This window comes from Anas platyrhynchos, chromosome 8, assembly GCF_047663525.1.
Source record: "Anas platyrhynchos isolate ZD024472 breed Pekin duck chromosome 8, IASCAAS_PekinDuck_T2T, whole genome shotgun sequence".
Taxonomy (NCBI): domain Eukaryota; kingdom Metazoa; phylum Chordata; class Aves; order Anseriformes; family Anatidae; genus Anas; species Anas platyrhynchos.
The window spans coordinates 13,658,200-13,683,365 of NC_092594.1; the positions used below are offsets into that span (position 1 = coordinate 13,658,200).

A 25,166-nucleotide genomic window follows, 5' to 3' on the forward strand; every position below is an offset into this window, starting at 1 on the left:
ATTTCTGGGGCTCTCCAGCTGCCGGCTCAGCAACAGCCACCAGTGAGGCACTGCAGTGGTGTGAGCTCTGCTTTCCGAAGTCACAGAGATGCACTGGAATTGTTCTGCTCCCACCCAAATTCTGCATTGGCTTTGCTTTGAAATTCTGCCTTGGCAGCTAGCTTCATCAATGCTACACCACTTTATCATACTCTGTATCCTAATGGACATTGCTATAGGAGGGAAAAAGTATTTGAACCTACACGAGCATTCAGTTCTTGGCCTGTAGGCTGTGATGGGCCGTGGCAGTCTAAGAGTGTTTTTAAGAGGTGGGCATTTATCTAACATGAGCAAAACTTTACCATCTTTTTTTAATACCTTATCTGTTTTCCCATAGAGAAAAAAGCCTGGTTTGTACAACTGAGAAAAACCTTACTAACCACATCTTTTCAGTGGAAAAAAAAAATTGGCACATTTTGCAAGTTTATGTTATTTTTCTAGAATCAATGCACTGTTTACATTCTCCCCCCAAACTGCTAGTGCTCAGAAAAGCCACTTATTTATACTGATGTGTTTCTACTACTATTGTCCTGATCTTCAATAACACAGTAAGGTTTTGTCCATTCGGCTACTTTTCCTACATTAGTAGGGAAACAAAACAGTTTTGTGTAAACAAGCCTGTCCCATAAAGGGTCCTACCTAAGAACTGGAAGTCCTCTGGTAACAGAAACATCAGCTCAGCACTGAAACAATCTCCTTCAGGAAAGCACAGTGTCTCCTGGGATTCTTTAATATGTAAGGAAGCAAATTTTGTCACTGTCCTCCTGGAAAAAGAATGGCACCTACTTGCTGATGTGAATCCAGCTCCAGAGTGTGGAAGGCATCAGAGAATCAGCAGCACAGCGACTTGGCCCTCTCCTGTCTGATGGTCCAAGGTGATTTGCATTGGCAGCATAGCAGAGGTGCTCAATAGGCTTTAAAGACTGAAGATATCACTGGGAGATAAACTGCAAATAACTCTAAGCTACTGCCCTGGCCTTTTTTTTTTTTTTTTGAATGCCAGAAAACCTGAAAAATAATAACGAGGGTGCAACTAAGAAGGTGATATTAAAGCTTGCCACAAAGCTCAACTGTCAGCCTTTCAAGAGGTGAAAAAAGGTAAATAAATCATCTGTTACAGCAGTTTTACTGCAGGTCCATACCTTTGAGATTGCCTGATCTGCCACAAAATTTTCTCCGAAGACTTCATTAAGTTCTGGTCCCGGCACCAGTTTGTCAGCAAATGACAAAGCACTCTGAGACACCTTCCCCAAAGGTTCCTCTAAAGCACAGCTGTGAGTGCCCGTTACTGTTCATACTGACTTCTGAGCTCAAAAAAGCAAAGAAACAAACAAACAAAACAACAACAAAAATCCGAGTAAAGAGAAAATATATGAATGTTGGCATATAGAAGTTCTTTCCTGTCCTATCAAACACAGCTCCCTCTCCCCACTTCAATGCATTAGTTTGCCTTCCTTCATTCTGGTAGCAGGTGAAAAAACGACAGACGTTAAGTACAAAATATTAAATGGATGAAATGGTCACCTGCAGATTTATTTTTACTGTATAATTTTCTAGGCATATCACAGAATCACAGAATTGAAGGGGTTGGAAGGGACCTCAAAAGATAATCGGGTCCAACCCCCCTGCCAAAGCAGGTTCCTTAGAGCAGGCTGCCCAGGAATATGATTATGAATATATTTGATATATATATGTGTGTGTGTGTATATATATACACACACACACATATATATAATATATATGAATGTGATTATGAATATGATAGGCATATGATTTGTCCGAAGCGTGGGAAAGAGGTTTCTACCATATAAAACATAGCTGGGCTACGTAAATCTCTCAGAAAGTGCAAGTTGCCTTATGAGTGATTTGAACAGCATTCTGTACTGTCACTTTTTTGAAAAGATGTGATTCATTAATCTCTTCTTTCCCTTAACTCCAGGGTCTGTACCCATTTTCTAGACGGTGATATGTACACGTACAGGGAGAACACATGCAACAATACATAGTTGCATTATTTGTATAATATAAATTATATTGTTAATCTTCCTGAAAGACTAAAATGGAGGCCAGTGGAAAACAAAATGCTTTTCCGCAGGGTGCCACTGTGACAGCTGAGGTCAGGAGAAGAGAAGGCATGGAGAACATTTCAGGCTGAGGTCCAAAGTTGAGAAATTTCAGGTTTGCTGTGAGGACAGAAGAGCACTGTGCACTTGAATTTCTATCTCTTGGCACTATAACTAGAGACATCTAGTCAGAAGGTTAGGTTGTAACTAGAGCTCAGCTTGAAAGGAGATTTCAAACAGATTGAAAATTCCTTTTCATTACTCCTAAACTAAACTCCTAAATTAAGTGAGATTATCTGAAAGGTTTATTTTTGAATCCTGAGTCACTCTTTAAATTATGAGTTATGGGATATGATCATTTTGAATTATAATTTAGAAAAATATGTATGGGATTTGTGCTAGCAGACCTAATGTCAGAAGTTACAGAATTGCCATTTGTTTGTCCAGAAAAACACTCACTCTTGGCTCGTTGTAAAATAAAGAAAAATAATTCAAAAATCTGCTTAGGACATCAGTCCTGTCTCCCAGACTGGAGATGTTTTGCACCCCTAGAACAGAACTTAACAGCAAGATGACTTGTTCTCTGTCTAAGAAATGCGATATTTTTTTGAAATGTTTCTTCCTACTTCCCCAAACTAATTAGCAAGAACAGAAGTCCAGAGCCATCAGCTTTCTTGCTTTCTCATGCAAATGCAGTGGTTGTGGAGTCTTACAGCACAGTCTTCTTGATTGGAAGGAGGGTAGGCTTTCCCCTTCAGTGCTAGGATAATATTGAACACCCTTTCTATTAAGTGCCACATGTGTTATTGAGTTCTCTGCAATGTTATATGAAAAGACAACACAAATAATATTAATCACTGTTACTACTACTTTCAGGTTTATTTCATCTGAACAAGGTCTCTTGTTGGCTTATCTTTATGTGCAACATCAACATGCTGATTCTACCTTCAGGAATCAAAGAAAAGAAGTTCATCTGCATGGGATATGCCACTTGTTTTTAAGAGAGTTATTTCTTAAAAGAAAAAGAAAAAAAAAAAAAAAAAAAAAGACTACGGGTTGCTGGAGTTTCCCAAGGCGGACTTGTCATTGTTGATAATGCATTAATCACAATACATCAGCATGCCACAGAAAGAGATTTTCCAGGGTTGGCTATGTCTTTTGTATAGCACTAAGCAAGAATGACTAAGGCATAAAAGGGCATACTGTGGTGAGGCACTTTTGTGAGTGAGGAGTGCAAGGGCAGAGAAGACACATGTAAAACTAACACCTTCTGCAAGCCATGAAGAAGTTAGCAAGAAAAGAAGTATAAAAGGGAAAGCAATTAGAGGCATCTACAGAGAACAGGCAGGCATCCAAAAATTACCTGTAAACAAGGCTGGGAAAAGTCTGAAGGATCCAGAAGAAAGAAACCCTTTTTCATGTGATAGCTGCAGAGATCTGGTTAGTTCAACGTCCATGGGCTCCCTTGTGCTGAAGCTGCTGAATCTGAAGAATTTATTGCAGAACAATCTGAGCAGTATCTTGAATCTTGAAACTCAGTTTCACACAATTAAACTACAGCACCTCAATGGTCAAGGGCTATAAGCAAAAAGAAAGGACAGACTCAATTTGCAAGAAATGTATGTCCTGTGGTAGAAGTTCAACTTGTATTTAAACTCATTTGCAAACTGGTTTCTTTGCAAATCAGTAATATACAATATTCCCCTCTGCTCCTGACCTCCCCACTTATACTGTATGTACCTACACTATCTATCTGGTTTGATTTCCTTTGCTCTGCTTCCTACTGTATTCTACATGTTAAGGTCCCAAAGGAGCCTTCAAATTTACAAAACAGTCCCTGATATAGTTGAGTTGTAGTGCTACTTTTCTGTGAAACTCTAATTCATAATTTTTTCTATGACACCTCAGTTTTTTATGCACACTCAAAGACCCTTTCTTCTCAGGTTGGTGTACATACTGGGGTGTTCTGAATTGCACCCAGGTGATCAAGGTCTCAAGAAGCTATTTCAAAGGTCAAAAATTGCCAAGGTATATAGTTCTTAACTATGGGGCCTGCCAACTCTTTGCTTCAGTAACCATTCAATCTAAGGGGGTAGGGGCTGCTTTAGCAATCTAATGTCATCCATCAACTGCCTTTTAAGACGTATCTGAGAGCTAATCTGCATTCTACAAAGCAGCTGCAAAAAAGGACCAGTGATGCTAAATCACAGATCAACAAGCCTTCAGTGTATCCGACACACACTTTTCTTAGATTTTATCCAAGATGAAAGGTGGGGTGTTTTTTTTTTGGTCATCTTTGTTGGCAGTACAGAAGAAAGAATGTCATTTTGCATGAGTTACAGAAATACTCCCTTTTGACGGATGGGAGTTGTTTGCTTTAAGCAAACTACATAAGATTTACATAATAAGAATTAATACAGGAGTTTTTTTTTTTAATCAAAAGTAAAAGGTTGTTTTTGATTTCACATCCTTAAATAGCATTAAGCCAAACTGTCTGATGGCTAATGAATAATAATAATAGGAATAAATATGCCTTGTGTGTGATCCCCTGCTGAAACCTTGGATCAGTTATACCATTTGGAAGAGACAATTGCAGTTGAACATTATGCACAAGACTTATCCCCACTTCACTTCTGATCTGGCCTATTTTCCTGTGTTCTCATCCTCGGAATCTAGATAACGTGGTTCATTGAAGATAACACCTGAAAGGTCTTCCAAAGAGCGCACGTCTGTGCATGCAAAACAAAGCAGCTCAAAGCCCTCTTTCTGGCTCACATCCCCAGAACAGACACAGAGGGGAAAAAAACCTGTCTACGACCTGACGTTTCCTTTGCTGCATCTGTGTGTCGGTGTGTGATGGGCATGAATAGCAGGAGGGGACAGAGGATGGCTTTCAAGCTTTACAACTTAGACAGGCTGCCTCCAACAGGTAGGTGAAATGAAGGAAGAATGGGCCTCTTTTTATATTGATAAATCCAGCCTACTCGTGAGCATTCTTGAAAGTGTGCAAAGTTCTGATAAGAGTTTTAGCAAGCATGTATTACATCAACTGGCTGCTGCACCAGCCCTCTAATCAGCTGTTTTTCCTAGCAACAGTACCTAGACAATAAGCTCACGTCTATTGAAGAAGCACTTCGCTGTCAGCGAAGATGTTGTTACAGTAATTCATGCTTGAGACCAGGTGTACAACCAGAAGGACAGCCAGGCCCGCAGGTTTAAATATGCTCAGATGCTGGGGGAACTGAGAATCTTTTAAAAACCGTCAGTTCTGTGTATCTGAGAGTCCTTCCTCATGAGGAAGAAAATGTATTTAATAAGTTAGTGGGGGAGTCAACAGAAATAACTGTTAATAATTAAACACAAGCCTGTGAGAAATGCCCTTTCCAGATGCTCTTTTTTAATACAACATGGGTTTGTAATTAAGTTTTAACAAGGTTTCTTCAGCTCTATAAGGGCTTTGAATAAAAGCTTTTGTGGAAATGCGGCGGAAAGAACTCCTGATCTAGAAAAGAGAAAAAGGCTGATGAATATAGTTTCTTTTGTTACACTGAGACTGTTTGCAATTTCTTGGATTAAACCGGGACAGACTTTGAGAGACTCCAAAGATCTGAGCATACTGAGAGACTTTGAGCATTCAGTTTTTCATCACTAGCAATATTAAAATCCCCACATAAGATTATTCTTTGTCTTGTACTTATATAAATAAGGACTAATTCTACTTAGGAAATGCAGTAGCTTGATTTAAAGGGAATTATTTCTGACCATTGAAAATGGTAACAGAACGTGTCTCACACTGAAAATAAAAGCCAGGCCATAATCTGCTCTGCCCAGAGAGAGAACAGTAACGTATGTTGCAATCCATATCTGTGCACCTCATCTGAAAGAAATCTGATGAGTTTTCCTGAGGCTATTCTGGGATAATTGTATCTTTGTCCATTATAAATTCACTTATATTTTTATAAGCAAAGCAAGGGTCCCATTGGCACTATTAGAAATAATCCCTTAAGAGTTTTCCAAAGATATGTCTTGCTTAACTTCAACAGGGAGTTAACTAAACACTCTACAGAAATTTTATTTTTCCTCATAAGCAACAATAGATCCCTGTAAATGTAAAGCAAGTCATACACAATCAAATATGCTGGCATAGAAGTAGTCATGCTCTCACTCCTATAAAAAGTAAATAAATGGTGCCAATAAAGACATGCCAACATGTAAGAATAAACCTTTTGTTTTAAAGCGTATATAACTAAAGAACGTTTTATAAGCTTTTAAAAATTCATTAAGACTCAGGCCTTGGCTGTTTGGAAAGCTTTCTCAGTGACTGGATCACCAGAAGACTGTTTGGGGTGAATTCTGAGTTTTCATGTATAGAGGCCACAGAGCAAGAAAAAAGCTCAGTTTACTTGAAACTGAGTTCTGTACTCATTAAGTTGTCATAGAGAATAGAAATAAATTGTCCTCGCCTGTCCTTTCCATGCAACCCTATCCGCTGTAGCTACAACCAGGGAAGAGTAGTTTTTCCATCTACACCCTGAGCTTCTTTTTGCTGTCTTGGGCTCACTCCAGGGGTGCAGGGAACTTTCACAAGTTTCCTGAAGTACTGCTTACTGGCTTCTTACACATTTATACAGAGAATGTAATGGCTAATGCGTCTGTGGTTATCTACCAAACTAATGAGTATTTTTTTCACCTAGGAAGTATTAAAATGTTTTATTACAATAGAAAGCTGTCATATGAAATTCACATGACAGCTGTTAAAGTGGAAGTGTCGTAGGAATTACCATGTAGGAACAGCTCAGTACCCCATCTAATGTGATATCCTCTCTCCCGGTGCAATCAGCCGCAAACATCTCAAAGAGTGGGCAGGCAGTCATCAGGACATGGGCTAAAAAAACAGCAACAATATTTGGATCCATATCCAAATTTTCCCAGAGAGCACTGGAGTACGTATTTCAGCGCAGTCTTGGTGTTTTTAACACTAAAGAATGTGCAGTCATGCACAGAGGAGGTCTCCTAGCTTAAATACTCATGCACAAACATTTTCTACATTTTAGAGTTAGGCAAACTTTGTAAGGTAATTAAGGGCTTGGGGATCGCTCCTTTACTGTACAGTGAATTTGCATGCAATACGTCCCAGTCATTACAAGTAACTGAGATGTCTAAACTGCAATGGTGCTCACAGCTGGGCTTGTTCTAGGAGATGACTGTGTTACAGAAGCAGCCCTGCCCTTTTTCTGAAGACTTTCAACCTGGCAAAGCTGGGATGTTGCATGAGACAAGACAAAGACTAACATCATCACTTGCGAATGATGACACAGGATAGAAAGGTGCTTCTGCACCTTAAATTTAACTGAAATAAATGCAAGTTTAAGCTGCCACTCCTACAGTTAGACTCATATGGTTCTTCCAAGGTGCCTGTTTGTACCAAGTGTAAATGTACAATACTATGATTTAATTTTGAAACTGATTTACAAATAATAAAAAGAATCGCATCAGTCAAATTTGTACCCTTTCATTTAGTATCAGTAAAAGTGCATATACCATGCAATACCTAGATGTGTTTGCCAAGCCATCTGAAGGATGTTTATTAATATAAAAAGGTGAGTGTATTGCCTTTGGTAGACAGTTCACTACTTTATGAGTTAAGCAACAGTTGTTTCAGAAAATCAAACAAAACCCACGACTGCTTCCTTCATTTTCTGACCATCTGCATCCCTTTGGAATATTCACATAAGATGACATATTTGAAAAGTTTTTTTTTTCTTTTTTTTAACAGAAACATTTAATTCTCATTCACAGTTTACTGTGAACAAAAACTTCAACACTTCTAAGAAATTATAAAAGAAAGTGATGAGCACATAAGATTCTTGCTACATCTGTTATGGAGCAGAAAAAAACTACACAGAATCCTAGAAGCCTGGGGAGAGGAACAGAGAAACTGGAGGAAAGAGCCGGATCCCAGGGACAGGTACATGTGTGACTGTGTGGCACAAACTCTTATCCCAATAAAGCTCCAAGTACTCTATAATGAGACAGTAAATGACGCACAGGCTATACCTTCCTAGTAAGAAAATTTCAGAAAACTCCACTGAATATTTTCCTTCTGAAGGACTTTTTTTTTTTTTTCAGGTTGTCTAGTCATGGAGAATGATCTAAGCTAGTATGTCTCACTACCACTAAATGAGCATAACATGTTGCTTAACCTTCAGTGCATTAATAGTATCTGGTATCCAACTGATATGTGGCAACTCGTATTTCTAAGATGACAGAATCCTGTGGCTCAGTTGTGAGATTCCAGATTAAAAGATTTACAGACTATATAATAATTATAATACACTCTTACCTAGATTCCAGGACTTTCTTCATAGTTTCAGTGATAGTATTTCTCTCCCTGGTATTAACTGACAGTAGGTTCATTGTTTGGCGCTGTGAAATTTCTTGTTGCCCTATTTAGCAAAAACAGATTTTAGATATTTTAGTAAACAGTAACATACAGTTGCTGTATTGGCAAGGGACATGTGGATTTGTTCCTCTCAGTTTTGTAGGGTGGTTATATATAATGGTGTCTAACAAACAGAGCTGTGGAATCCATGGGTTTGGGGCTCTGGAGCATTCTCTTTTCCTGGGCATTCTTTGCAGTGCTAAAATCTGATAATGTGTAGTTGCATGTTAATCTACCTTGTCAGCATTTCTGAAATAATCTAGCCCAGTTGTTTTTGACCTTTTTCAATTTGCAAGCCTCTAAATGTTTTCCAGTGAAATTATGAACCCTCTCTGCACTCTGAATTTAAGCTAATGGGTAATAAATAGTCTTACTTTCCTTAGTTACTTTTCAGGGATTGCTTGGAAATGGTCCCTTGCAGTGGTTGCAAGCCAGGGGTTGAAAGCCACTTGTAATTTATGGCCAAAGTCACAGCTAGAGTAACTTGGCATAATTCCACTGATTTCAAAGGAAAATCTTTTGATGGTGTCAGCTAGAATAATGCCCAGTTTATTGGACATTAGCTGAGGAACTTCCCCTGGTTTTAGTCGTCATCTGTAGCTTTACTGCAAATAAGACTGAGCTCCATTTCAATGTAATTATACCTCCTTTGGGAAATATTCCTTCCTTACTACCCAGACCAGAACACATCAAAAAGCCCAAGAGGAATCTTAAAAAAAATTACATAGGAAAGCTCATCAGAAAATTCTTAAAATTTTAGTTTATGCTTGTTCTTAGCTATGTCCTAGATGTCTAATTTTTAAGATGACTTCAATCTGCTAACACCCTTTGCCTCAGTGGCCCAGTGTAACATACGTACAACACCTATATAGGCTATACAGTTAATAATATGATTTTTGCTTGGATTTCAAGTAGTTCTACTGTTCAAGTCTTGAAGTCTACTTTTAAGGTCATGGTATCAATGTCTGTGAATTGAGTTACATCAATTTACACCAGATGATCCTATGCCCAATTAAATTAAGATGCTTGAGGTTCCTCAGAAGTGCAAAGAAAATAATTTTGCAGCTTCTTCTGTAAGGGAAAAGCTCAAACACGGAGGTGGGTATTAAGAAAAGTAACAATTAGGTCTGAAATGTTAATAACTGGATATCTTTTCTGAAGATAGTTAAAAGTATTTACATTTTAAAAGACAAGAAAATCTCTGAAAAATTAGAGAAAAATGGAAAATTGTCTTTTATGCTGTTACTGCCTAGCTCACTTTGCAGCTCCACCACATGACAACGAATAACTAAAGAAAACTATTATTATGCAAACCACTCTAGCACAAAAGGGTATTACATATCTGGTACAAAAGGGGATTTCTTTAAAAAGCACAGCACATTCAGTGTTTAGGGTTTGCAGTTGAAATTCATGGCCTTGCTTGCCAATATTATCATGCAGCTGGGTATTATGCTATTGCTTTACTCTGAGGGGAAAAAATCACAATAAAGATATTCAAATGGGTTCATATTAAACTGTTGTATTCTCTTATGTTGCAATATCAATTTTTAATGATTTCTGGCATCTCTTCTCTAGCACAAAGGTCACAATAAACACTAGCCATAGAGACTTCGACTGCAAACAGAAAATGCCAAAAATGCACATCTTTTGAATTAAAAATTATCATCGGAAAACAGTGTTAGGCATTATTAGTAGAGAAGGCTTCTGACAATATCTTAAATTGGTGCTGTAAATAAAAACCAGGGTTAAATATATATATGTATATATATAAATATTTCCATAAATTATTGCCTATTTAAATAAAAGCAACATCAGCTGACCAAAAACATTCCTGGTGAGTAAAAGATTAAATGTAGCCTCTCAGAAATCATAAGATCTTTATGACACAAATATTTGAACTTGAATTCAGGTAAGTAATATGCCTTTTCAGGGTTAAGTGCTTCCTGCTTCTTCTATATACAGTCTTAGTCTCATGACTATTTTGAACCACCTTCCTAAGCATCAATGATTTTTCTTATATTCTTTTTAAATAATGTTTTGTAAAATTCCATATCAAGTCACTCAGTACAAGTCAAACAATTTAAGAGGAACAGCTTAAACTTTTTTTCATTTGCTTATGCCATTTTCCTCTCTTTGGCTCTTAGGTACATACATCTCTGGGCATCTTCAGCCTTGTTTGCAAGTCCGTCATGGTTTTGTGTTCTGTTTGTCCCTCCGTTGCCTGAGCATTGCCATCACGAGGCTGAATGTTATGCACTCTGTGGTGATTTAATGTACTGAAAAACAAAGGAATGGCAAAAAAAAAATGAATGTTTTTGTTCTAAATGGTATGCATATCATCAGTTACTTAAATTCACTACACGTGATTCTGATTTTCTGTCTTCTTACCTTTTTCTTCTAAGAAAATTATTAAAAAATATAGTTCCAAGCTTGTGTGTCAAACATAGATCAAAAATAAATACCCACGTTTTGTGGTCACCAGTGTGTCTGGTACTTATGCTCTCTACATCACTGCAGCCTGGTTAATCAAGATTCCTGCTTTCAGAAACCTAAGGAAACAAGTCTGTGTGATCAGCAATACAGCTCTGTAGGTAATGTAATATTTCCTAAATTACTGTGTGCAGCAACAGGACACCATGACATAAGCCCTTTTAAAAGAGGCAGATCTTATTATCTTATTTTCTCCATTTTATTGATGGAAGATTTATTCACAGAAGCTTGGAGTAGTTCAAGGTAAAGCACCTCTTTGCAATGCCAAAGCTACTCTACCCTCATGTGGAAGGTTTGCACTGTTTGGATGATTTTGATGACTGACCATTGCACATAGTGCAAGCTTGTGAACTTGTGACATTGGCAGTGCTGCGTAGAACCTCCTGCTAGGCTGGCTGGAAAGTGTTAATATGCATTCCTATATAAATTATTGTTTACTCATGCTTACATTTAAGTATGAGACTTTTTTTTTTCCTTCTTTTTCTATTTTTAAAGAAATTGTCAAGCTTTCTGGAATAACCAGGAAAACAATACATAATGAATACAAAATGAAGAAACGCACTAAACAATATATACTAATTGCTGGTTGTAATTAATTAGTAATTATAAGCCCCCCACCCCTTCCCCGTAGTCTCAGCTGCTACCAAATAATTTACTTTCATGAACTCAGTAAAAGCAGGCAAATTTCAAAATATCTTCATCATTATTATTTTAATTGACAGATAAGGTAAGTGGTTGTGATTACATCCAAAACTTTTATTTTTAAACTAAGAAGGGACACAAGTAGGGTCCTGTTTTTAGACTGATAAGAGATCAGAAGCCTAACCAAAAACCTGTAGACAATACACAAAATATTTAGTCTTCTCTACATTTTGGTTTCAGGCTCTTTTCAGCTGAGAGCTGATCTGATTTAACTGGCTGCAGCAGAGGGGAGCATTTATTGCTATGTTTTCTAGCATTCTTCAGTTCTAATGACAGGAAGCATGTCAGGTACTATGACAGAGTCCTGACCATTTGCAAACCCCTCGTGTGATGGCTTTCTAAGGAATTAAGTCACAGAGGCTTAACAACATTATAGTCCTGGACATCCCTGGTTAGAAACTAAGGGGGCTTCTTGTGCTGCGCTGGTAGAATTGTACTTCTGTCTAGTGCAGCATCATTTTGAGGCCAAATGCTCTTCCTGCTCTTATTTAAACTGTATCTGCCTTACACTTTTTGTCTCAAAATACCCTTCAAAATACATGTATTTCTTCAGATTGTCTAGACTGTGCTATTAAAATGTCTTGCTTAATCTCTGTTAATCATTGTAAATTCTGCTGAAATGTGACGGTCAGTTCTTACAAAATACTATGTTGTGATAAAAATACCGTGGAACTGTGAAAGTACTGTCCCACCATACTGTTCCACAAGCTGAAATTGACCATAAGCTTAAAACCAGGACACACAAGTGAACTGTGTAGCTTTTCCTTCAGTTAACCCGTCAGCATGGCTTCAGAACAAGGTTTTAAAATAGCACTATCTAAAAAAATAATGATGTTATGAATCACCACTTCTTACAAGACCTTTTGAGGCTCTCCCTTTTCCTGCTTGTAAATCCTTAGTCTTTGCATTAAAATTTTCTCAGACAGGAAAACAATAACAATTGATTTACATGGACAAAAGCAGCTTTTCTCAGTTTTCAGTCCAGCTTCCTCTGAGATCTCATTGACCTCCAAAGTTCAACTTCTTCCAAGAAAGTTTTCTTTGGGACTAATAGCCTTCAGCATCAAATCACTGTTGAGTGCTACAGCCATTTTCAGTGCTATAACTAAGGCTGCATTAGCATTTCCACATAAACTCTTATTTTCAGAGATTTATAGCTTGCCTACAAAAATATAGTTTTACGCTGAAACTTGGCAAAAAAAAAAAAAAAAAAAAAAAGCTCAGTATGGGAGTGATTTTACTTTTTATTTTGGGAAATTTACACAAATCTGTGGGTGTTTTTAGACTGTTTTTAGACTTCAAAAGAGACCTTGACTTGCTATCTACACCCTATTGGTGCCTTGGAGAAATCCCAGCCTGGCTTTATAAGATTACAGATCTACTGATAAATTATGTAAGGGCAATAAAAACTCCATGAAAGGAGTTTTTAAATGGTGATTCCCTATACTAAAGATTCCCAGATTGAATCTAGTCACTTATTCTCTAGAAGACATTTTAATCACTAGAAAATTCCAAGACTTATTTGAAGATTTTAGCCAGCCATGCTAACATGTGATACCAACAAAGTGCTCTGCAGTAAACAAAGAAGTCTGATATTTCTGTTACATCCTCATGCAGACTAACTGAGCAGCATTTTGCCCCTTCTGCAGTTAGAAACGCTGATGGACTCAGGGACGAAGATGCTATTGAATACACAGAAGAGGCCCAAGAAAAACAGAGGTGAGGAGCTTGGGGAAACTGTGGCCTCCTGCCTTTTCAGGACCCATGACAGTTCCCTGGTGGCCCCGGGGCTGAGCACCAGGACATCACTGTGGCAGAGAGGAGACAAGCACCTTTCTCTCCAGCATCATGAAATAAATCTTCATGAAAATTAGAGCCACTTACAGCAAGACAAGAAGAAATACTTACACAACTCTGCTCTGCACAAGCTCTTTCAGAAGAGATTTGGAGGCACCATCTGGAGGTAAAGATGACAGAGAGATTCCATGGAGTTTCCAGTTTCCTTTATAGGTAATTCCTGCAAAAGGGTGATTTAGTCCTGAGTCATTGCTACTAGGGATGAAAATACAAAAATGACACAACACACAAACATGTTCAAGGCTACAGGCTACAAATTTAATTGCTTCAAAGAAAAACATTCTCAGCTACGATGATGACCCAGTGCAATACAATGGTTCCCATGACTACTCATTTATTCCACAACAGAAATCTGAGCAAACCAGAGACAATATCCCGTCCCCAAATCCCCCCAAACTGGTCAACAAAACTGAAAATGCCCAGGCAATCTTTTCTGACAAGTATGAGATAATTTCTAATGTATGTGTCCAGCTATAGGATCACTATTTCACTTCATGAATACAAATAATGTATTTTCCTGTTGATCACCTGCCATATGAAGGGAAAGGCTAAGTCACCCCTTGGACCAGCCCCTTGTTTCAGAAACATCAGAGACTATCACAGTTGCTCATACAATCCAGACAGATCACCCTTAAATTCATTCCATTGTTTTCAAGCAGAAATATTTTGGCCCCCCAAAACAGCAAGGCAACATCCTTTGAAAATGAGGGTCTGGTTACCATAAAGAACCAACAGTGCTGCATCCGAGTAGGAGATACTAACCTTCTTATCTTTGGGAGTGATCCATTTGAATTTGATCCAGAAATCTTTTCTGAGAGCTGCTCGTTATAACTAGACAAATACACTCCAAACTCTGAAACTTCTTTTGAAGGCATAATGGCAGGGAAACTTCACAGATGGGATTAGAAGTAAGATAATGAGGTAGCTTTGCAGATGTCTAAAGGAGCTCTTTCCAAATGTAAGGAATGGCATAGGATAAAGCTTGAAACTGAGTGACTGAAAGTCTAAGAAGTAGATGGAGGAGGCTGGCATCATGGGCTAATCAGTGAAAGAAGTGATTTCTTGATCCTGAATGAGAGATGATAGGTAGGATGAGGTGAAGCTATGAATGGCTTTGAAAGGGAAGACAAGCTGCTTATATCAGATAGAAAAGGAGTGTTATATTTGACAGTCAAAGTGATGGGCTAGGAAAATGATCTCTGCAGTGCTATGTAGTATAAAATCATCCCAGCAAAATTGCATTTGTCAAAACCAGATGAATGGATATTGCAGTAATCAACTGAGCTTGGTGATAATTTACATATATATTAATTCATGCATAATAATCATCATATAGTAAGTTCTATAACTCACTTCCATACAATTATTTTTAACAATTTTTGGAAACTTATGTTGAAGCACGTGCGGCATAGTGAAGTGGACATTTTGTTGGATATTTCTTATAAGATTCTTGTGCAACATTCTTGTAAAATTTCTAGTTTGCTAAAAGAAAAAAAATGACAGTCAACATTTTATTTTTTTTTCATAAAGTCTTCCATTTAAATACAATACCTGAGGACAACGCTCATATCCACAGCATATTACATGATGACTTTGCTGGTGGTCTTAGTTTATTCCTCTCTGGTAGCAGAGAAGAGGTTGCCCATGACAACTTGGAGATGACTCTGGCAAGTCTGTATGCTGGATAACACAGAGATCAAGTCACTAGCATACCATCTCCTAGACATGCAAATTTAACAGCCCTTCTCTGCTTTGTTTGGAACAGTACTAGGTTATAGTGTTTCTGGCTGTAATACACACAAAAAAAATCATTTTATTCCCTATTGTATTATATCTTTCACTTCCCCCATACAGAGACTGACTGCTGCATGCACATTCTTTCAGGGCTTTTCCTATTAATAGACAACTTGGCTTCACACGCTGAAATGAAGGAACAAGGTTTCGAGTGCCTGCCTAATTTAAGCAGACCATATGTCATAAGTTATAGTATCCTGTAAGTAGAGAATGAAATAAAGCAAGATTGAGAGGAAAAATAGCTTCCTACCATTAGCTGGCCTCTCTGACTCAATTTTTCAAAGACATTTATTTAAGTGTGATCAGAACTATTTACTTGTTCTATGCATCATGTGAAGTTATGCATATTTCTAATGTATTCTTAATGGGGATGCTGTCTCAGGAGTAGAAATTCTGAGCAGTACTAGAACACAACTAATAAGGTAATGATCCTGATGATTATTTTTTTTTTTCCTGGAACTGCCTTTAACATTTTTTAGTGTGGCCAGCTTCACATTTTTCTGCTTTGGCTTTCCAGCTTGCAAGAACTGGAGTACAGTTGTTTACTATTTATTCAGTGTTCCATGATTGTAGGATAATGCCACAAAAGCTATTGCAAACTTTCTTTTGCTAATGTAAAATACACTATTGGATGAAGTTTTTTGTTTTTTGTTTTTTGTTTTTTTTTTAAGCAAATTAAATTAATTGTTATTGCTTAACCAGCCCATCTCTGCTACACAGTTGAAAGAAATGTGCTCTTCCAGACTCTGAGTGGTTATATAATCAGCATTCCTCACAAATATTTGTCTCATTAGGACTAGCAATCACATTTTCCTGGCAAGTTGTCTAGTGCTGGGTGCAAAAACAGTCAGAGAACTAGAAAATGTAAAAATCAGGATTTCCATTTACTTCCTCCCACTCATCTCACACATTTCTACTGTATTATTTCTTCATTGCTTTGTCTTTCTCTAGATATCTCTTGAGAAGCAACATTGCCAGATCATATCTTTCATGTCAGAGAATGAATAAGAGCATGGTCAGCTGACAGGCATGCATGCTTGCATATTCTCAGGTTTTTAGGAAGTGCCATTCTGTACTTTCAGTATAAATCCAATTTTCATTACCTTACGATCCAAATTGGCATTGTCAGAAGTTTATATTGGTATGAAAAACAGAAAAGGAAGAAATTTCATAGCAGACATAGCTAAAAACTTCATTGTTTTCTTATTAGTTCTACTTGTGACCAAAGAGAAGAATAAAACATTTGTTGTCTCAAATGGAAGAGAAAAATCTTTGGAGAAGAAAATCTTTGGAGAGAAAAATTTGTTGGGAATGAGGAGGAATTTTTTGTGCATATTTTAACCAGTCATCATCTGGCTGCCTTATGAATTTGTAATACTGCATATTGTCTGCAGTTTAGATACTCAAAAATCAAAAATGAATAAAATTTAACAAATAAAAGCCACACATGGGAAAAAAATCTTCCCAATCAATTATTCACACTTGAAAATACTATAGTTAAACCTCACCTTTTTCTTCTACTTAATTTAGTTAGTAACTTAGACTTGAAGGTGATGTCTAAAGCTAAAAGAAAACAGTGATTATGGGAATAGGGAAGGCTGATTTTAATCAACAGTTGAACTTATGACAAAGATCTAAGAAGTGGCACACTGTCCTTGAGGAAACAATCCATGGCTCTAGTCCTACAAACCCTTCTGTGCTTTATGCCTGTTTTATGTCCATGAGGACCAAGTTCAAATTTGTGTGATATCCAAGAGAAGGGAAAAAAAACTGAAAAATCACCTTTGATTGTCTATTGGACAGACTGATCATCCTGCCCTATTTCATGGTAATGCATCAACCTACTGCAATTCTCTGTGAATTTCTAGCCATTTGGAGACCCACTATAAAGGTAGACTCACCTGATATTCTGTGCAGTTACAGGCCAGGAGTCTGCACTTTGCAGCCATGTTAATCTGCTGCCTAACTGTATAAGCTCATCTGCATCCATACAACAAAATCTGTGTGTTTGGGTCACTATGTCCTTAATTTCTGCAAAAGAAAACCAGGTATTTAACCAGGCATTTTGATATTTCAGTTTTAAAGCACTGAGATTTTTTTTTTAATGCTTCCCCTTTTGCTAGTGGAGATGTAATTTAAGGAACCATGTTGGCACATCTCGTAGACAACATCTTGGAAGTTTCCTTAGAAGCCTAGCAAACAAGGGCCTGGAGTTAAACTACTGAATTTGCTCCAGCTTGCTCAATGCAAAAGAGAAACTGAAAAGTCAGGCTTTCTCTGTGTTCTGTTTGAAGAAAGAATTGTGATTGTTGGCAGAGGAAGGAAGGAACTAGGACAAAACAAGGGAAGGAAGAAGTTGTTTTTTATTTTTCACCAGCCAGCTCCTTAATTTTTGCTGCCAAGAGCATAACTCTAGTTTACAAGACAAACATAAATCTATTTAGATATTATTTAAATTTAACTTAAATTACAGAAAATGATGTCATTTGGGATGAATTCTTTGAGTATATAAAGAAGGGAAAACGAAGAAAATACACATACAAGACAAAGGTCATAGTAATGTCAATAGAAAATGTTTCCAGTCAAAAATAAAGTTTCTGTTCACATTAAATTATTTTAACTCATTCCATATTTGTTTGTTTTTTAATATTATCTCTTATTACAGAAATATGGTCAGAGATCTAAACGTACTTAGGTGTTTCAGTCTAAACATTTCAACAAGGTATCCTTGAAGCTCAACACTGAAGGAAGCTTCCCTGTAGTCCTCCTTGAATAACATATATATGTTTTGGACATAACTAGGACCAAAAAATGTCGAAACAAAATAATTATCTAGATAAATTAGTTAATTGCCGCAATTATTTAATGTAACATCTTTTAAGATTCATGATAATGGTTGATGTCATGAGATAAGTTGTGAAGATCTTTCCTGCAGAAACATTTACTGGAAAACATTACTCCAGCTGTTATAGCCTGATTTTGAATATATTACCATTATTTACAAAAGCCCACCTCAAAGATAGGCAAAACCCATATTTTTTGGTGGGGACACCCTATTAAACCACATTTTGTAATGTGACACCCTATTACAAAAATTGGCCACTCACTTACATGCCTTAAAATGACCTATTTATCCAACCTTCACAGAAGAATTTAAAGAAAAAAAAATGTTTACAAACATTCAAAAAAACTACCTTTTTTTTTTTTTTGTTTGTTTATCGCATTATAGCTACAACTCTGACCACAAAGAGAAACAAGAATTTAGACTTCAGTATAAACAGCCTCCAGAGTAACAAAGCACTTATGAGATTCCAAGAATCACTTTTAAGCTGAAAGATGGAAAAAATCAATTTCTGCATATTATATACTTCATAGATTAAGACTTTTATAACACATACTTTATGATAAGGACACAATGTGGGAATACAGTTAAATAAATCTGCAGCAAATTTAGTTAGATCAACAGTATGGAGGCTATTTAATTCGGTTTCCATTGATGTAATGCCTTACATTTATTGGAGGACTAATACTTTCCATACATTATGTTAAAATTTGACCTTCTACTCTTTTTACTACATACTTTATATATATGTATATATATATTCATGCTACATACTACATATTGATTCTAAAAAAAATCTTTTCACTGCCATTAAGGAGCATGGGTGGAGTAGAAATATAATGTGAAAAATTTGTGAAAATAAAAAGCATGAACATAAGAGAATAAAGTGGTGTTTCAAAGAAATTAAAAATCAAGCAGCCAGACTTTGTCTTTAAAAATTTTGGAGTTTTGTTAGATTAAATCCAACAGAATTATATATTCAACCAGATTTTGGATCAATGTGCATATTCAATATTTAATCTAAAAAATTATTTATGATTATAAATGTAGTTCAAAACCTTAAAAGAGTGTCATCATGAATGTTAAGATGTCTCATAACCAAAGTCCAAGTAGGAGAAAAATCATGTTATGCAAATGATACATATTAATTGATGTCTTCATTTCAATTGCAAAATACCTCAGCTACAACTTCTTTGAATGGAACTGAGGATGTGCAGCTCTTCTCACAAATTCCCCCTTAATCAGGACTAAAGAAACAGCTGCAAACATCCAAATAGGCTTCAGCTTGGTGATGTTTTATGATGTTTCAATTTGGATCTTAAGTTTGACCAAATTTCATAATGACAATCATCTTCATTTTTTAAAATATGGAAATGACTATGATTATCAAGAGGTAAGACACTGATTTTATTTAGTTTGAGTTTCTATGGGGACTTTGCAGGTGCTCTCTTCCTAATGGATGCTGAAAGACAATGGGTGTTCAGTGTTGTATTTTCTTCCTTCCTTCCTCCCCCCCCCCCTTTTTTTTCTCTCTCTCTCCCTCTATCTATTTTCATCCAATATGATAACTGCATTTTAACATAGTTGGAAGAGTGGTGATATTATTTCAGTGAGTGGTATTAAATGAGATTTTGAAGCAAGAATAAACCCTTCTACTTCTGGGGTGTTCCTTTCCAAATCCAAAGAGGACAATAAGCTCACAAAGCAGAAAGAGACTAACGGCATTATTCATTTGGCTTATGGTCTGTCTGGAAAAAGGTCACTTAGCTGGGCGGTCCGGGATTTAACTATGGAGTGTTTCCTTTTTTGTGGGAAAGAAACAGGCTTCCACATTAAATACATATATAAATAAATCATTTTCTCAAAATATTCAAGGATGCAAAACTCATAATAAAAATATTCAATGTTTTCTCTGATCTTTTTTTTTCCCAAGTATCTCAGGTAAAGCCAGGATCTGGCACATGCCTTAAAAACTATACAGCCAAAAAAAAATAGGAAAGGCAGCAATCTCTGAGAAACTTCCTTCCACTTTTCAGCTGGTGGGACACCTAGGATGTCACAAAAGCCAAATAGCCTCTGAGGAAAAGCACTGTGAGGTGCTTTTTTTGTGAGGTGGAGAAAACAGGGTTACATTTTTGACATTATTCTCCAAAAAGTTTCACACTTTAAATCATTATTTATAGTCCATTGAATTTGAAATAATTAATGTTTAGATAACAGTGTTTCCCAGCATAGCCATAAGCATCACAAAAATGGTCTACTATTAGAAATGACATTGTCTCTTTCAGAAATTTACTGATACCCACAAAAACTTGCAGTTCTGCTAATTTTCCTCAGCCACCATTGTCAAATGGAAAACCTTTGCCCTAACATAGTTTGAGGTCTTAGTATCTGATATGGAAAGATTTTGAAGCTAACATTCAAGTTTTCAGTGACTTTACCAGAGTCACTGTTTGTACAAATATGTAAACCCCCTAATTATACAAAATATCAGTCTTTAATGGGAACACCAGTGCTTGTAATGCCTGTTGCACATCTTTCTCATTCCACTCAAAATCCAGACTTGCATTTCACCTTAAATCTCTCTAGTGTATGGAAATGTCTGAATGCTCTTCTCTCTTGTACCCAGAAACATACCTGTTGAAGGCTGAATTAAAACTGCTTTTACTTCTAGTTGTTTGAAATTTTGTCAGAAACCTTCCTCTGATATACACAGACCTATTGGGAGAGAGTATAAACAATGAAAAGATAAAAAATGCTCACAACATACAAGTCACTGACAAGTAGTTTTTTAATTCACTAATAAGGGAAAAACTTTCACAGGACTACAGTTCAGTATTTTGAAGTACTTGTCATTTAATGAATACGTGTTCAGGCCCAATCAGGCACAAAGTCATGGTGGAATTACACTGCTTGATACTGGCTGCAAATGAAGGGGTAGGCCACTTATTTCCTGCCTTGAGAACTGACTATCATCAAAAAAAAACAAAACAAAAAAAAAAAGGGGAATGAAAAGCAGCATACAGAATGCAGTAGACTAGCAAGCAGGGCCTGTGCTTTGCTTCCACACTCTGCTCTTCCTTTAGAAGCAGTGAAATAGCAGCATTTTAAGGACATTTCCTGAAAAGATATTTCCATTTAAATACACATAAGTGCCTACAAAAATATGGACTTAATGTATCTTGAAAAATAACCATTAGTCTAATATTTGCTTATTTTTTGGGAAGCTATAGCTGAATTCACTGTTGTGACATGTTTCCTCTGAATTCTCCTTTATCTTTGACAGTAAACCTTAGGAATTTAAAAAGCATTGCTGCACTTTCTGTAGGGGGCAGTCTGATCAAAGTTTTTATTTTGTTTTCTATTAGGAAAAACATTGGGAAAAACTATTTTGCCAAACCAACATGTAGAACATTAATGGTCAATGTCCCAAATGTTTTCAGTGCTGGTTAACTAGAATTATTTTAAAATTTGTCTAGTGGAGTATTCAGAATGAGTCATGTAGAAATGAATATTGATGTTGCCTCTGACCTCAAACATTCATGGTCTTGCACAAGGTCACATAAGGAGACCATGGAAAGCTTCCACATAACTGACTTGATAATTTCTCTCCTTAGTTCAGCAAGCTGTATATGTGATGTATACCACACGGTTTTCAGAGCATTCAGAATCACATTAAGTTCTCATAAAATTCATTTTGTAACTATTTAATTGTGAATGACGGTAACTGAAAATATACAAGGAATGTTGGGGCAGGGAGGCAAACTGCAAGGGATAGCATTTTGCTGCTGCTGCTGAGGTTATTTTTAAATCTGGCAACGATTCTGTCACCATTACACACACTGTTTTTCCCAAAAAGATATTCTGAACACAGCATAAAATTCCAAAACCAAAGACTAAGAGTTTTAGATAAATAAAATGCAAAAGCAGCTGCTTTGCTTCTTGAAATCTTTCTTGGATCTCCTAAAATTATTTTTTCTAGAGCTACTATGCTTCTGTGTGTTCCAGACATATTTAAAGTTTTCAAAATATTTCTTATGCAGATACAAATGCACATATTAAAGAGTATGATTCAGACCAGAAGGAACGATGAGTCAGTCATATATGCACCAACATAATGAACCAAATGACAGGAAAAAAGGAAATGGCAGATTAAGGATTCCTTAAAGCCTGAATAAGAAAAACTCAGATCACACTGAAAATTATGTTTCATGCTGGGAGTTATTTAAAATGTGGCAAAGGAGGCAGAACCCTGAATGATGAAATTCCAGTACCCAAGAACCCTAGGCATCTCTGGAACTGTGTGCAGTGCTTAGCAAGAAAATGACAGCATTCAGGGCCCAGAACTTTTTTGCATTACAATGTCTTTCAAAGAGCAGACTGGAACAAAACTGTCCTGCTGCAGTGTGAATCTTCAAAAGTACATAAATTGTCTAGAGTGGGACTAATAAAAGCACCAGCAGAAATACCATTTTTGGATCAACAGAACATTATGAAAAATATAATGAAAATTAGATTGGTCAGGAAAAATTAGATGAGAGTTGAAAAGGATGAAAAACCTGCATTAGCTTGGAGGACAAAGAAGAAGGGCTTTACTTACTAGGTCCCATTATGAATTTGCTCTGTTAACTTCAGGCCAAAGCAACAAACAAGGTGTGTTTTTTTTGTTTGTTTGTTTTTGTTTTTCATTAAAAAAAAAGAAAGAAGGAAAAAGAAGAGAAAAAGAAAAAAAAAAAAAAGAAAGGATTGGAGTGGAATGGTTAGAAAAGGTGAGTTTGGATGGTCTTCACTTGGCAGCCCCACAAGATAACTACACTATAGATAGTAGGGATTGAGGGCAATTTTCTGATGTTCTCCCAAGAGTGGTAGCCCCAGATCAGGGTGTAGCTGTGTCACTGCTCTCATCTTCTTCCCTCTACTGCAGCAGCAGCATCTCAGGGCTCTGCTGGGCTATGGATGGGAATGAAGCCTTCCCTCTCTCTTCCTAGAACATAACCTGGGAACTTTTATTATTCTCTGAACAACTGCTCCTTGCTTTCTCCAAGGGAAGTCTGTTATATGGGATAGAAACTAATTTTCTTGATAGCAGTCCTTTTACAGATGTGAAATGAATCCCTAGGGGGAAAAATAAAGGATGGACCAACTCCTCTTTCTACAGAAGACCAAAGCTAAGCTTCTACTCAGTTAGCTGCAAAAGGGTGAATTAAAAATGGTGGGTTTCATGCATTTTTATGGCTGGAGAAAATAACAAATAAATATTTAAAATAGTGTAAGGTACCTCATTTCTATTTAAAATACTTCTGTTTTCATATAGTTTCATAAGGCCTGTGGCTATCTACTATCCAATTATATTGTGACTCTCATTTGTATTCGTTATACCCTGTATCCTGGTTGGGGGGTCTAACTATTAACCTCTACCTGCAAAATATTATGCAATTAATTTCCACAAGTGAGATAGTTCTCCCAGCTCGTAAAAACCATTATCTATAATGGATACATTAATTACTTACAAGAGTAAGACCAACTTGAGGCTTCATTTGGCATCAACTTTTCTTTTCTAGGAAGAATGTTGCCAGCTGCTGACCTCCCAGAACACTGTTTTTTCCTTCCTTGATTTCCTCCTGCCTTTATCATCACTAAATCTTGCATGTCTCCACAGATCCAGAACATGAAATGCTAGAGGTCCTGTGGGATGCTCCTCTGGACAGCAGTTCTCTGGGATAACATTTCCAAGTCTTCCTTTTTGACTTCCTTTTAGAGAATCCTACAGATCTGTAGACATGAGCACTTTTATAAAAGCTTACTGAATTTAGGAAAATATACTAATCTTCTAAAATTGGGTCATTTCACTGAAATATGCTTGTTATGGAGTTATCAGATCCATCTTCCAGGAAAATTGTCAGCTCTCAATAACAGCACTTAGTCACTCTTTCACAGCATGACTCCCATCCTTAATCATCATCAGTAAAGCTAGGACTTGCCTGTTTGATTCTGCTCGGGAAGTTATTAAAGCATGTTACTTCAGCTGAGCGATATCTTAATGGGGAAATACCACAGAATGGAAAACTTAACTATGTCCTGAAAGAAAGCTTATAATCAAAGAGAATGGCCCCCAAAACCAGTCAGAAGGTACAGTTATTGCTTATCCATTCCTGCCTGTCTTCAACATAGAAGAAATAATAAACAACACAAAATACTGAAGACCTACCTGAAAACAGAAAGGGTAACATCATTATTGTCAGACACTAAGGAATATGACTTTGTCAATTAATGCTCTTATCTTCCACAGTCTAATTGGGAGCTTGCATGAATAGTTAATGGCTGAGGCTGGATAGCAGAGAAGGGCAAGTCAAGATCTGTCAGGCTGGGATCTCTCGCTGTCAGACAGGCGAGGCGGCGGCTCGACCGCCACTGCTCCCCACGCGATCTGGCTGCATCTGCCAGGATGGGGGAGCATGCTGGTGCCCTAAGGCGAAATTCAACCCAGCTGATGAAAACATGGATGGGTGGCTCGTGCTTTCTCTAAGATATTTTCATATCATTAGTTTTAATGAGGTAGTACCCAGCACCCCGTGCACGCCTTCACTCAGCCCTGCCCTTTGTGCCTTGGTGCACATCGTTTCAGGCTCTCAACCCCACACATTCTCTGATGCTTCATTTCCCCCATTCTTAATCCTGAACAGACACAGGACTTCAGCACGGATCTCACACAAGTGGTTCTAGTTTCTGGAACAAATGAGCAAAACCAAAACCAACCAAACAATGCCGCCCCACTCCCCCCAACAAACAACCAAACCAAACCAAACCACAAAGGGGAGACCGAATCCGGCTGAGCACCAGCACTGACCAGAGATGTGGCATCTAATCAATGTGTTTCTAGACCAAGAAAGAAAGGTAAAACTGGCTGAGCTGCAAAGCAGTTTGGGCTGACACTGTC

The 25,166-nt window shown here is 37.1% G+C and overlaps 1 long non-coding RNA gene across 1 annotated transcript; it reads left to right on the top strand.

Annotated features, from left to right (window-relative positions):
* Positions 1-3,686: 3,686 nt before the first annotated feature.
* LOC140003134 (uncharacterized) lies at positions 3,687-13,634 on the top strand. Its single transcript, XR_011811149.1, has 4 exons — positions 3,687-5,031; positions 7,879-8,070; positions 10,689-10,871; positions 13,386-13,634. It is a non-coding gene; the product is annotated as an uncharacterized lncRNA (long non-coding RNA).
* Positions 13,635-25,166: the final 11,532 nt, after the last annotated feature.